A 12,468-nucleotide genomic window follows, 5' to 3' on the forward strand; every position below is an offset into this window, starting at 1 on the left:
TAGCTTTTTGACAAACTGTATTTGATTTTTGGATATCGTAATGTTACATATTCTGACACCCCTTCCCCAATAAAAAGACTGCAATGCAAACACAATGTATATTAAATACTTAGTAACCCTGCCATAGTGGCATTGTAAGCACCGTGAATAATGCAGTTTATTTTGTTATAGTACAAATAAGCTTTTGATGCCTTCCCCCATTTTTTGTGAAACAATTTTTTTTAAATAAATTCTTTATTTGAAAGGGTTTGTTTTATGGGGAAGGGGGTACAGAAAAAAGAGTCAAGGGGTTAAAGTGTATAATACAGTCTTCGCATAACATACAGAGAGTTATTGTGACAGTCATACAATTCGAACAGGTATGCAGGTGATTCGTCGGTGGTTTCAGCATATGTTTTTTTTTTAATTCTTTATTTTAAAGATTTTAGTGTTTTGTTTTTTTTCCTTTTCCTTTTTTTCCCCTCCCTCCTCTTCTTTTTGGGGTGGGTACAGAAAAAAGAAACTGGGGGTGTGAGTTGTCAATGTTTGCATTATATAACAGACATAATATCAACGTGACAGTTAAACAGATCCCCCAAGTGTGCATGGGTGACCATTTGTAGTTACAGCCGGCTTGTTTCCTCCCCTCCCCCCCCCCCCCCACCCCGTCCTTCCCCCATTTCGTTGTTGTCATACATTATGCTTGTTTGGTGGTTTGAGAGGAGGGGTACGGAAAGAGAAGTCCGGGGGTAGCATTGTGTAGTGGAGACAGTTCGTGACAGTGACCAAAGTCGGCTTTGTCTCTGTTAGTGCCGTGTTGGCCTGTGGTGGGTACCGCTGGACATGCGGTTGTTGATGCAGTCAGTTGGTTGGTGTTGTCTGTCACTGATGTTTTCCAGAGTAGTTTGGTGTGGTTCAGATCTGGGCGGTCTGGGCAGTCTGTTGGTCTGGTCTGGGTGTAGGGGCGGGGTAATTGCGTGTTTTGTCTGATAGAAGGGGGTAGTGGGGTCCTCGTGGTGTGCAGTGAGTGTCGTCTGATGTTTGTGATTGGGTGTGTGGTCTGTGTCGGATGATAGGCTTGTGATTGTCGTCGGTTCTGTGGAGTGTGTGTGGTTTGGGTTCACCAGCGTTTCGTGTCGGTAGTATCGTATTGGTGCGGTGATGGGTGCCTGTAGGTATGCTTGCTTGTGCGTGGGGGTGTGTGCCAATTTAGCTATCGAGGGGTTGGAGTGGGTGGTGGCGTTCGTCTCCTTGAGAGGAGATGTGGGTGGGAGTGGCCGATGTGCGTGGGTGTGAGGGCCTGGGGTCTCTGAGTGGGGACGGGGGTGGGGGGGTGATAAGGGAAAGGGAGAGAGAGAGGGAGAGGAGGAGTGAGAAGTAGGGGAAGAGAGAGTGGTAGGGATAGAGAGAGGAGAAAAAAGAGGGGGAAGGGAGGGTGAGGGAAAGGTGAAACGATTTTTAAATGATTTCCAGCTAAATTTTGCCTTTTAAGGTTGAATGGCTCATGTGGTATTTCACTTCTTCTTGGGAAGAATCAAAAGCATTGTGTAAGTTGGGGGTTATATAGAGCCAGACCACTCCCACAAATACAGGCAAACTGACATTAGCCTGTTTGGTTAATAAGGTTTAAATTAATGTTAGTTTAAAAAAGTTTTGATATAAAAGGGAGCCAGGGATGTACCTTTGTTATGTGAATGATGATAGAAAGATGGTATTACGAAAAGTAACTAAAGAAACACTGTTGGCACCATAACCACTTCAACTGACTGAGGTAACCATGGTGTCTGGAGCCTATGGGCACCAGGTACTACATCACTACTAAATGGTTTGAGAAGATACTGGTGCTATGAAGGGGGTTTAGATAAATGCTAGTTTTGTGAAAAACAGAATAGAGAGGTACTGGTGTTATACATGCCAAGATATGTAGGTGCTGGTGTTAGGGGAGCCAGCATTGGTGGATGCTTATGTTGAGAAAACACTGGAGAAATGGTTGTAGGAAGTGTGACAGAGATTCTTGTTTTACTTAAGGAAAAAAGGTGCCGGTGTTGACAGATACTTCTGGAAAGACAAAGGGGTAAAAAGGCATGGAGTTATGAGAAATTAAGAGATGGCTAGAGTCAGCATAAATATGATGATTCCAAGAGAGGGTTGCTGATATGAGAACTGGAGGTTGGACCATTGGAGAAACAAAGCTATGCGGTTGTGATATTTTGAAGCTACTGTAGAATATGCAGTATGAGGTTGTAACACTTTGAAAGCTGAAGGAGGAAAGCAACTTCATATTTTTTCATGAGATCTGTAGTTGTGATAGTGGTGAGATCAAAGTATAGTAAGGCAGTTTCTTCTAGAACTACATTAGATAATTGTCTTAATGAATGTTGGGATATTTTGCAAATATGGGAAATTATAATGTTGGACAATTACAAAAAGCAAGAAGGGTAATAGGCTTTAGTAATATGAGACATGGAAGCGTAAAACTCCGTAGTAACTGTGAGGGCTGGATGATCATACAGAATAAGGACGAAGAAAATGTGAGGGATAAATAGATCTTAATGGACACCTGATGGGATGAAATAAACTTTCAATGAAATATCACAACCCCCAGGACTCCTCTAAATCCTCCAAACGCCATATAACAAGGGAGGGGAGATACTAAAATAAGGCTGCAAAACTTCTCATAGGGCAATATGTCTAAACAGAAACTCGAAGTGCTACCGTAAATACATTCACAATGTGAGATGCTTTTAACGGCATATCACCAAATGTCTTGGCCAGTATATATGGTGCCACAATAGTAAAATACTGCTTATAAATAGAACCATGAATGCACTCACAATGTGAAAATGTTTAAAGGAATATCACCAAATTTCTTGGACAGCACTTTTCACGCAATGTCTACTGACTATGATAGAACTATGATAGAAATTTCTTGGGCAGCACTTTTCAGGCACTGATGACAGTGAAGTGTGCATGCACAAGTTTGTATTACAAGAATGTACATAACAGCATTAGTCAAAACGTAACTTGTCGGACCACTGCATGAAGGAGTTTATAGGACTTATTTTAATCTCTTCCTTGGAATGATGGCGATTGTAGTAGTTCAACAATTTGTTGGGGGACCACAGATTGCAGACGACACAAATATATATATAAAATGGATAATAGATAGATAGATAGAGGGTGTATATATGTTTGTACGAATACATTATATACGTAGAGAGCTGAGCTCTTGCTTTTCCAAGTGTTACATCATTCAGCCCCAGTTGCCAGCCCACACACAACAGATGAATATGCTAATACGTTGTAATTGGTCGTCAGAGAAAGATTTACATGGAGCTAATTATGGAGGGGAGAGAAAGCCGGCGCTTTGGGACAGACAGAACACAGCGCTGTACATATGCTCCCTCTTAATATAACTGCACGCAGATAAATACAGAGTTCAGGGAAGAAATAGCACTACATAAACACAGATAGGTAAATACATTCAGGTGATAAACACACAACTACTTACAGGTAATTATCTCAGGGACAGAAGCAGGTGTATTGATATCTTCTAAATTTATTTACATATATAGAGCCCATAAAACATAATCTTGCACGCTACTCTTGGTTCCTCAGAAGACATTGCCTTTTATACTTTTAGTTACAACCTACTCTGTGATCTCTCTCATTCTTCACCTCTACAATGTATAATCTGAATAAAACCATATGCAGACACACAGTTACATTTGCAACCACTGACATAGTAAACATGCAAATGCATTCATCCACCAACAACACTGGTCCAATATGTCCACTAGGCAGCAAATCATATTCATATGGCCTACATTAATATTGCATGAGGCACCTTTCAATTACACACCATCCATATAACTTTTACCACTCACACAGCTCTCATCTATCATAACTACAGCACCAACCATTTTGGTCTTACTCAGACTAATATCTGTAAGGTATAACTGGAAAAAAGTAATACACTTAAATGAAAATGGTAGCTAGCACTTCATTTCCCTTAACCTGAATAGATCCGGAGCATTAGCAGCTCACATCTGGGGCTTAACGCGCACCTATACTAACACAAGTGGAAAGAACACACTATTAGAAACATAGCTACAAGACTACATATAGATAATCACTGAGAGGACATTATGTACAATAAGCACGTCAGGTTAGGAGAAAGGGAGCTTGGTGTTTATATAACATACTGCTGCACAACCACAAGTAAACATAACTACACATAAATAATCCCAACTGGTAGGTGGAAAGAAATAGTGTAATATAGTACCAGACACATCAGTACATAAATACACACACTTTCAGATAATTACTGAAAGGAGATGGAGAGGAGATCAGAGAAAGACAGCATATGTTACTACACAAATGTACACGTATGCACATAATTACAGAGGAAATAAAGGTCATTGCAGATGTTGTGGACTACATCTCCCATAATGTTCTTATAGCCATAATGCTGGCAAATTATCAGGGGAGATATAGTCCAAAACTTCTGGAGTGACGAAGGCTTCCTGTCCTTGATAGAACTATGGTAGGGTTTTGGCAGATGTTTACAGGTAGCTGACTAATAGAGGCACCAGTCTTACAACAAATATCTATAAGTTTGCTTTTAAAAGGTATAAAATTACATATAAAATAGTATTGTGTCTACTGCAACATCTCAGAGTGAATGGTGGTTTGGGAGTACCTGTTTTTCAAAGTTATTATTTTGCAACGAATGCCGCACAGGCCTTTAAGTTTAATCTGACTGCCGATCTACCTTTATGGTTATTAACTGAAAAAGAAAAGTTACTTCCACATTCAATTCAAGAACTTTTATGGTTACCTCATATTTAACGCCTTACAATCGTGAAAATACTTCCCACAACTTCCTGAGTTATGGTGAGATACAGTGCTAGAACACTGTGATAAAGGGGTTAATTAATTGGCAACACATTAATTTCACAAAGGGCAGGGCAGCAACTTTAACTATGACCCTACAGAATGAATGTGATCGCTATATTTATAAACCTGTTCAGATATAGTACTACATATTATATGGTGGCTGTACACATAATAATTAGGAGGAAAGACATTCGGTTGCATTTATCTATTAACACTGATGCATACTTTCTAATTGTCCCTATTTAGGAGGGACAATCCCATTTTGGTACCAAATCCCTCTGTCCCTCTCTGTGTCCCTCTTTTCTAGGAGATCCATGCTATTGGTGTGTCTGAGTGTAAAACACAGCTCTCCAGCAATAATACTGTGTACTACAATAATTGTGTTTATAAATTAGTCTTTGTCAATTAGATAATTTTTTATTGTAAAATTACATTTTAGTTGTATAAATTGTTAGTAAGTCACCTAAAATTTCTCAGAACAGCCTCTCCCTTGGCCACCCCCTCATCCACACTCCTAAAATCAAAATGTCCCTCTTTGTCTGCTTGAAATGTTAGGAGGTATGCTGAAAAAAAAAAACTAATGCTAAAACTAGTTTTGCATTTACAAAGTAAGGATCTCTGGTGAACAGCAATAAAATGGCCAAGATAAACGAACAGGAAACACTTCCGCTGGCTGTTATGGCCTAAGTGTTGCCATTTGGATTTCAATTAACCATAATTCTGTGAATCAGTAAATTAACCTATTTATTATGTATATCTCACATGTGTGCACATCTGTGCATAAACACACACATACAGATAAATATGGCATGGAACCTTACACATACTGTATTCTCTGAGTGTTCATGTTTCACCACGATAATTAGGCTATATCTTTTTATGTTCCTTAATTGCTTTGTTAAATGCTTACAATCCTTGTTAAGTGACAAAACAACTGTTACTAATTAAGCTGTCACTTGCAGTGTGTTGCTTACAGTGAATCTTCCACCGTGTTCTGCAAGACTAACAGCTCCCTGCAACCTGCTCTGTGTGACTCCCAGCTGAAGGCAAAACTCCCAGCAGCTGCCTTCCCAAGTCTCTGTGACTCCTGGTTCCCTGCTAACACTTCAGTGAGTGATTTCCTGCTATCATCAACAGTTACTCTTTGCGCCTTAGCTACAGGCATCCAAGGTCGGTGTGACCCATGGTTCCCTAGTTAAAACCAAGAAGGATCAAAGCCTGCAAGTAGAGTGTTTAAAACTGACCATGGGCACCTGTCATTAGAACTGGGCCCCCTGGGGCAGGGCCAAGATTGAGCTCCTCTCTAATCTTGGCAAGAAACATTCTTTTCAGTCTCACAGAGCTCAAACAGAGTAAATTGCTGCAACTTACCGAACCCTCAATATAGTTGAAACCCAATGCAGCGGTTTGGCATTTGACAAGACCTCTCTTAGTGCACTTACGAGAGCATGTGGCCTAGTGCACACCAAACGGGAGAGGCGGCCGATCTCCCGCTCTGGTGCTGCCCAGCAATCTTCTGCATTAAGCAGGCACCCTGTTACCTACCTCCTGGGTGATCCCAGTCAACCTGTAGGAGGCTGCACTGACCTAATAGGAACACGGGGAGAAACCATAAAGGCTGATAGAAAAGCTAGCAACTCACCTAATATAGTGGATGCTATGTGGATCCCTGGCATCATAGAAGAACAGCATGATGTCTTGTCAAAGATGGACAGAATTTTCGACAACTTCTGATGAAAGCTTAAAAACAGAAGGCATCCCACTGCCCCATGACAGTCGGATGGACACTCACCTAGAGATCTGACTCCTACCTCACAGAACATGTCCGTGGCTCTGACAGTCACCAAAGCCCCAAGATGGCGGAGAAGGTCCTGTCGGTGGCTCACTTACAAGACCAGCAGGGAGAGTTCCAAGCGGGAAGGAGCCAAGAGAGAAGCCCTCTTACATCAAACACCTACTACATCAAAAACACCACAGCCACTAAGCCTTCTACTTCACCCCATTATCTGGGACTGCACCCTGCCCTTGGCTGGCATAGGCACACCCAACAGGGATGAATTATGGTGGAGTTATGGTGTCCTTGCTCCTTAGATTCATATGATGATTGCTTAAACGTGTGCATCCTGTTGTGCTGTTTTTCTTTTTACATTCTGTGGTTTGCCTTGCATATCTTTCTCCCTCTCATCACCCGACCAACCTGGAGGCATCCTCAGGGATTATCCTGTTAAATTAATCGATTCATGTGTTTCACAATAATTAAACATGGTTAGAATATGGGGCTTAATACAAAGGGTATGTTTCGAGTAACCTTACCAATTGATATAACATGCACATATGCCTTCCTTTACTGCCTAGTCTAGACTGATACAGCCATGCTACCATTCATACTGCTATCTGTTCTTTTATTACTTTTACAAATGAGATGTCTTTATCACCCAAAAATGAATATAACTCAAATTGTGTATCATTCTAGTGTACCAAGCTGTCATATCCTGGTATTATACTGATCTTTGTATGTTTCATGCTACCATCTTAATAAAACAAAGATTGACAAAAATAAATAAATAAATAAAGAATTGGGCCCCCTTTTTTGACAGATGCAGCATAACTCTGAGCATCAATAAGAACTCATACCACTGGAGAGGAAGGTTGAAAAGGAGGATTCAGAAAGTAATATTGGGTGGCAGGAATGAGGACAACAACACAGTTTAAACTGACAGGTCACATGGAGAAGTATGATTGGACATGTGACATGCACTGAATTGACGTATATATGTGACATGGCAAAAGACTGGCTGGGGCAGGTGATCCAGTAATAAAACACGCTGTGCAGTGACTCACACAGCTTCATACCTCTAAAACGTACAGCAATAGGTGGTGTATATGTATATAGAACACTGCACCAATTTAATTCAATACTATATCATGTGACTCCCAGCTGGCTCTAACCCCTGATGCATAGGGGGATGAGAGGCGTAAGATCCCCCCAGTCATGGTGGCACAGCTTTCAACAGCAAATGTTTTACTGAAAGAAAGATAATAAAAACATGTATATTAAAAGATGAAGTCAGGTAGTTTACAAAGGTCTATTCTATTCTATTTGAGAGTCTATCTGCCCTTTTCACCTAGTGCCATGGCTCAATATCCCCCATGCTCTGCCTTAGGATGGTAGTAGTGTAGGCAGAGCATGGGAGATATTTGGCCTAATTTATGTCAGGGACATATTTATGTCAGGGGCATCTGAAAATAGCAGGCTTACAAAACCACCTGCCTGATTGCTCAGCTGTATTGGTAGCTTCCTTTTCCATGATAGAAGGGTATCCCTTATGAGCAGCTGATATAGAGCCTTGCTCCACAATGAGAGGTAGTGAGGTTGTGCAGAATCAGATACAGCACCAGTGGATCTTCTGCCTGCTCTAGAATCTTCTCTTTCTGTTCTTCCCCCAGTAATACAAACTTCTACACAATCTGTTAGCTTCAATCTTAGGACTTGTGGCTGATGAAGATGCAGGTGGTTTGCATCTTTTGACGTTGACACATAACGGGCCTCTACACTAGCACTTGGTTGACTAACGCTAATAGGAAGGGACGTGGTTGTGTTAGCTACTTCTTGTACTGGTACGAGATGATGCTCCAACTATTTTCAGGAAATAAAGCAATTTATGCACCAAAGTGCTGAATGCACACTAGGTGTAGTGGACTACTGCCTCTTTGTCATAGTTGATTTCATCTCAGAAACAGACTTAAACAAATGTCTTTAGTAATGATGGAAAAAGCAATATCATCATCACTTAATTCCTCAACACCAACACCAGACACTGTGGACACTACTTGGGTACTCTGCTCTAACTTTTCAGTAAAGAGAGGCCCGGACAGTACCGACAAAGTCTCTGCTCTCGCTTAGTTGCTTCTTTGGAGGTGCTACAAGAAATATGGGGTAATATAGGCTATGGCAAAAAGTTGCGCAATATAACTCAGGCAAAAACTTTCAGAATAAAAAAGAAAACAACACCCAAAGGGGAAAGTTGAGGGTATACTATTTCAATTTGCTGGTGAGTGATAACCCTGATAATATAGAATATATATTAAATACATGTTATGGCGGACCACCGTAATATCTCTGCCAACGATTCAATTTCCTGTAGTGTTATAGCTCCTTTCAGACGAAGTAGTGATTATACCTGGTATAGCTATCCCCCATACATTAGTCAAGACTTAATGCTGGAAGTAGATATGGTTTTATTAGGCTCAACACAGTCATTTATACATGGACCCCCAGCATGGGATCCCTATTCACAATACTGTCATCCCGCCCTGGTGCCTCTGAGTCTGAGTCTAGGAGATAATTGAGTTGAGACTCTCTAAACCAGTGTTCCCCAACCCACTCATGGACCACAAACAGTCCAGGTTTTGTCAGTATCTCCATTTGAATACAACAGGGAAATAAATAAATCTTGGACTGTTGGTGGTCCGTGAGGACTGGGTTGGGGACCACTTATCTAAACTAATTATTTCTCAGATCCAGAGAGCACAACACAAAAACACCCCAAAAACATAATAAAAACATACAGGAACCCCACACATTTTATATCCCAGGATGGCTCCACGGAGAGATGACAAAACGTCACCGGAGTAAAGTTTTGACCTGCTGCACACGTGGTCCATGCCAGTGGTGTATTTTGTATGTGTGCTGCCCTAGGCATGACCCCTAATTTGAATTTGCCCCCCCTCCTGTCAAGGCCACACCTCCTACTGTAAAAGACAGGCTCCCTCACAGACACACACCCCCTTGTTTGCCCCAAGGCAAATACAGCCCTGGTCCATGCCCAAAAGAGTTCCAGAGCGATTAGTGCTTTGGCTGGTCAAATGTCAGGAGTTCCTGTGAATGAAGTAATGGCCGCTCCTCCTGGCTCCCAGGGAGCGATTGTTCCACGTAGTCTGAGGCACATTTCCTCCAAAAAGTGCTCTTATAACTGGTGTGGAAATGGGGGAAAACCGGAGTGGTAATTGACCAGGAGTTGAGACTAGCCATGACCGCACTGGAATTCCAGACGAATTATACATATGTCCAGCTATAGTCTTTGCGGCTTCCTGGACGCCGGTTACGGTGAGAAGAAGGGTGCTCCAGGGCATTTAATTTGCAGAGGAAGGTGCAGGGAACCAGGAGTAGTGAAAATCGTCTTTTGGGTGACACAATGCAAAAAAAGTCTACTAAATAAGGATGATTTGTCAACGTGTATCTAGTATTGTTGCAACCATTATTAAAGGTAAATAAATATAGATACTAATTACAGTACCACATCAACCTGGAGAATATTTGAATGCCTTCTGAAAAATGGCTATACCTGAAATATAGAGGCTCCTTTACTAAATACAGAAATATACTATTGTATATAATAATTAAAAGGAATGGCTGCCTTTACTAAAAAGTATAACAAACACATTTTAACAGATAATTTAAATGTTTCATTGGGAACTATTATACAAAGGCATTTAGTCTACTTGTTTTCTTCATAGAGGCTTATGATTGTATATAATGATCAGAATGAGTAACTAATAAAACTAAGCAATAAACTGGATATTCTCAAATGACTCATGTTCAAAGCTAAATTAAAACATTATTGATACAACACTAAAATAAAAACAGTTGCCATGCTACAGAGAGGAAAGTTCCACACAATTAAAGAAATAGAATGGCCACGGAACAAACATATATTAAGTGAGAGAGGGAAAAGAAAATGTGAAAAACTGTTAAAATAATATATAAAACCATGTACAACTAGATATTAGTGGGAGTATAGTTTATATATTCTAATTCTGACATTGTAATCTTAATTCCAACTGTTAATGTAACATGTTACAATCAGCATGCCGAGGCTAGCCTTAATGATTAAGCTAATGAAATCATAGGTTAATCCAGGTCCCACTATAAGCTAATACTGGAAAAATATCTAGTTTAAAAATCTCATTGTTTGATAAATTTCTATATATCTCCTCTTTGTTTTGTTAGTACAATTCTCAGTTCGCTGAAAGGAAAAGTAATGAAGATCACCTCTCTATTTTTGAAAATGTCTGTTAACAGGTGATCCTTTGTCGTTCTGCTCTGTTCTTTCATTCATTATGAATTCTATCCTACATATTGGATATTTGATATTCACATTGTGACAATGTTACGGAAATGCAACTTATTGGATACATTGATATGACACAAAGAAAATGGAACAGCGCTGAGCAACTGGACAAATAAATGTATGAGAGGCAGCACTCTTGAAGGTAAGGGTACCGCTCTAACCCTTAGATAACGTAGGATACAAAACAGAGAATATAGGTTGCTGTCATGGGAGTCGTACCCCCACACGCAGGAAAGAGGAAACCCACAAAAGGTGGATCCGAAAGACATATTACAGAGCCTTAGAATGGCCGGACTTAACGTATTAATGCAACAAGGAACAGGGTCAAGATAAGTCAAGGTCAGGATTACAGAAATACTCAGAGTCTAGACAAAGCCGGGTCAGGATACCAGAAATCACGAGTCAAATACGAAGTCGGGGTCAGGATACCAGAAATCACGAGTCAAATATGAAGCCGAGGTCAGGATACCAGAAATCACGAGTCAAATATGAAGCAAAGGTCAAACACAGGAAATCACAAGGGAATCTATGGAGCACTAAACGAGGTTCTAACAGAAACTACAAAAGGGCAATGAATGAAGGCCAAAACAAGCCTTAAATAGGCTCACAAGAGTTCCCATTGGACTACGTCATCTCTGTGACCCCAAACAGCATTGGGTTGCCTAGATGATGTGATCCCTTTAAGGTCATGACGTCATGGCTAAATATTTTTATATATATATGGGCAGCAGTTTGTCCCACGAACCAGCAGAGGGAGCCGTTTGCAGGACCAGAGGTAAGTTCTATCTATTCAGGCCGCGCGGCCATGTGGAGCATTCGTGCCGCGCAGCCCAAGGACAGAGGCAATAAGGCCACGTGGTGCGTTCTGTCTGTGCTGCCGGAGGAGAGGAGCGGCGCAGGCGCAGGTAAAGGTAAGTTTGTGACAGTTGCACAAAGATATCAAATTTAAAATGCTAATAGCTTCTAAATGTACAAAAGAGAAAGGTGGTAGATACCACATATAAAATGATAAGAAAAAATAGTCCAATGAAATACCAAAGGTAAAAACAGTCCTAGAAACACAGTTTATCTTCAGATACACTTCATCTTCAGAGACACACGAACACTGGAAGCAGCCGAATAGGAAAAGCCATACGAACAGCTTACACTCCTGGCAATCGGCATACAGTCAAATTCCCCCCAAGAATGAGACGACACTTCACCTTCAGGGTTAAGCAGCAACAACAACCGTTTATTAACACAAGTGGCTTATAAAGGATTCTCCCATGCAAGGGAGGGATTTACAGTACACCAATCACACATGTGTTACCTCCCACACATCTCCTCCCCTCAGCATGATACATAATCCCCTTAGCCATGTCCATTACTTCCCCACTTTCTGGATGTACCCCAAATACCTGGGGTACACTCCTAAATAGGGGATCCCCTGCTAGCCCTGATCTGGGTGAGCAACATACTC

Source organism: Pelobates fuscus, chromosome 3 (assembly GCF_036172605.1).
Source record: "Pelobates fuscus isolate aPelFus1 chromosome 3, aPelFus1.pri, whole genome shotgun sequence".
Classification (NCBI taxonomy): domain Eukaryota; kingdom Metazoa; phylum Chordata; class Amphibia; order Anura; family Pelobatidae; genus Pelobates; species Pelobates fuscus.